This window comes from Ovis canadensis, chromosome 6 (genome assembly GCF_042477335.2).
Source record: "Ovis canadensis isolate MfBH-ARS-UI-01 breed Bighorn chromosome 6, ARS-UI_OviCan_v2, whole genome shotgun sequence".
NCBI lineage: Eukaryota > Metazoa > Chordata > Mammalia > Artiodactyla > Bovidae > Ovis > Ovis canadensis.
Window position 1 is genome coordinate 37,477,289 of NC_091250.1, and position 3,401 is coordinate 37,480,689.

A 3,401-nucleotide genomic window follows, 5' to 3' on the forward strand; every position below is an offset into this window, starting at 1 on the left:
AACTTGAGTTAACCCCTAGGTAATTACTCCCAGTCAAAACGCCCACTGAGGCTGCAGGGCTGTGATCCATATAAAGAGCTGAGAGTACACGAAAAGCCTGAGTGGATATGTAAGGCCAGCTGGGCCAAGAGAGTTGGTGATGGTGGATTTTCCCAACACAGACACCCCGACATGAATCCTGGGGGCAGGAATCCTAGGTGGAATGTTGGACTTGGGTTTGCTGCAGGAGCCAGACTCCGAAGTCGGAGAGAGGGGTCTACTCAAGGAGGAGTACTAGGGTTACCAAAAGCAAGAACGTCTTGTCCCAGGAAGGTCAAGTAATTTTCTTCTGACCCATCAATACTTAACATTAATGAGCTGCAGAACAGAGTTAGTATGTATTCTTCTGACATCATTAGCCAAAGCCTCTCCCACTCCCGACATCCAGGAAGAGCCCACCACCTAGATGTGGGGCCTAGGGCTGCAGATTGTTCTGGGAGGCTGGCACAGAAGATGATTTGCATAGTGAAGTCACCACTAAACCGCTGTTCAAGTCCAGGGCCCGGCCCTCTTTTTCTCCTCAGTAGTCCAGAAACATTTCTTTAAATGCCAGGAAATCCGTAAATGTGAGCAGCATATTGCAAAGGTCACCAGCCACTTCATCTTTATGGCGCTGTAAAGTTGTAGTGAAAGCCGGCATGTTAAATCCAGGAATCCACTCCTACAGCTGTTCTTCTATATACTTTTCTACCAAAGAAATATATTTATTTTTAAAAGGCATGTAGGTTAGCTTATTTTCTTCTATGCCTTCAAACTCCTGGTAGTACTTGTCCATGAAATCCCTCTGTAATAACTGGAACTCATCATCCATGATAATGTCCTCTAAATATCCAACCATAGCATCAAATTCTGCATCAGAGGCGTCAGAGAAGGACAGAGCGAAGCTCTCTGCCTCTAGGGCATCCATCGCCGCTGCTGCATCCGCATCCACTGTGCGTGGCAGAGCGGACCCGCTGGCCTTCTACCCCTGCCTGCGACCAGGGCACAGCCTCTGCTTTGCCCTGCAGAGCTCCAACTGGCATTCTGGAGGCCTCGCTGCCAATGCTGCGGCCAGCTCACAGCCCAGCCGGGTAGCGCCTGCGTGTACGATGCCCCAGCTTCAGTCTCCCCAGCTGTGGCTGCACGCTGGCTAGGCCTGCCTGCCCTGCAAGGCCTCACTAAGGTCCAAAAAAGATTTTTTAATTATTTTACACTATCTGTACAAGCTATTGGAGCTACTGGATACATAACATTTTATTTTAACCTAGCAACATTAATAAATTCATTTTTGCTTCAGGAAGACTTTAATGTAAAACAGATGAACTTACTGCATGTCTGAGACTAATTTCTTAAGATTAGGGATGAAATGAAGGAAGAGATGAGAGTCAGGTATGAGTAAAGAGATCAAGGACTTAAGGTGGAGGGGGGAAGAAAGATACGGAGATCAAGAATGTAATGACATCAAGTTCAGAATGAGGTGAAGACCACCCTATGAAGTAAAGGGAATGAATCCATGTCAGAGTGCCCTTCCTCAGAGCCTTTTCTACTGCTCCTGAGTAGATTACTAATACTTATGTCCATGAGATAACAAAAAATAATAATAATTCCAAGGCACTATTCCAACACCAACAAAATTTTCCCATATTTGTCATTTACTAATATTTAACAGATATATGCAATATAAAAGTAGCTATAAAGATAGATAAAATAACTATATTAACTAGGGTAGTCTTCCTTGGAATTATTTTTTAATTCAATATTACAGTTAAAACTTTGAATAGATTTTTAAAGGATGAAGTTCAGCATGGAAATTCCACACCGCATACTAATATTTTCAATAAAATTATTCCAATAAGCTATCCTAAAATTAGGAGTTTGGAATTAACATATACACACTTATAAAAAAGATAAACAACAAGGACCTTCTTATGGCACACAGAACTATATTCAATATCTTGTAATAACTAGAAGAGAATCTGAAAAGAACAGATATATATGTATATCTGAATTGCTTTGCTGTATACTTGAAACTAACACATCACTGTAAACTAACTATACTTCAGTTTTTAAAAAAGCTATCCTAAACATAAGATAAAAAATAAAAAAAATTTAAAAATGGGTTCTGTCCTTATCCTTCCTATTGAATGAAGCTCTTCCATTTTCACTTATGACTGGAAAGGCAATACTCGAAATATTTATTGTTCATTCTCATTATACCAGCACTTGTGTTGAGCACATGAAATACCATTAAGAACAAAATAGAGTCTGAGGCATCATAGAACTTATAGTCAAGTGAAGAGGACAATACTCAAATAATTACATGGATATGCATTTAATGATTACCGTGGAAGAGTTGTGAAGGAAGAATTCACAGTGAGAATGCAATTGGAGAAACATAACCTCATTTGAAAGCAAGGGGAGGATCCCTGAAAAGAGACATTTAAACAGAAACCTAAGCTGATCCCGATTTAGATTATCCTTGAGAAAATGGGAGTTTCTTTTTCCAGGCAGAGAAAAAAAGTGTATACAAATGCTCTGAATCAGGAGTTTGTCTAGCTTGTGAAACTAAAAGAAGGTTATCAAGGCTCCAGAGGTAAATACTGAGGGAGTATGACATGAGAGGAAGGCAGCACCATGAGCTGGCTGCCCTACCTCTGCCTTTGTGACTTCTCGGGTGATAAGTACTTACCCTACAAAACCCAACTCACAAATTCTTACATCAGTCTCTGAAAGAGAGATGAACTCTAAATGAGGATCAACAAAGCATCTCCAATATCCTCTCCATTTCCCACAACTCCACAGAGACTCTCGTTGTGGTTATCGTGTTTTAATTCTAATGACTACTTATCTTACAAGACAACTCAGGAGCATTTGTCATATATGATCCCTTCCTTCTTGGAATGCTTCTTTTGGATCAAGAAACTTCAGCCATTTGGTTTCCTTCCAATCTCACCATCTACACTTCCTAGTCTGCTTGACACTCCTTCTCTCAGTGTACATTTTGATACCTTTGAAAATGCATCCAAAGCTAAGTCCTAGGCCCCTTTCTCTTCCCTATCAATATATTCTCCCATCCAGATTCATCATTTTAAATATTCCTATCTCCTAAATCATTGCTTCCCGTTGGACAGCTCTACTTGAATAGAATCTTCACACAAGCATCTCAAACATAATATGACCAAAGAGAACTTGATTTTCCTGCTGTATTATAAGATCTAATATTTCAAGTGATGCCATGACATCTTTGGGCTTCACAGGGTCCCAACGTTCTAGCTGTGAGTTCCCTGCTCTTGCCAGAAATGCTCCTACCCAATAGAAAATGTTTCCCATCTTACTAGTTCCCTATCAGCTGAACCAGCTGCCCCCACCTGGTCCTCAAGCTA

At 40.8% G+C, this 3,401-nt stretch overlaps 1 pseudogene; it reads right to left on the minus strand.

Annotated features, from left to right (window-relative positions):
• Positions 1-454: 454 nt before the first annotated feature.
• On the minus strand, positions 455-946 carry LOC138442884 (ADP-ribosylation factor-like protein 2-binding protein pseudogene; annotated as a pseudogene).
• Between the last annotated feature and the right edge of the window lie 2,455 nt (positions 947-3,401).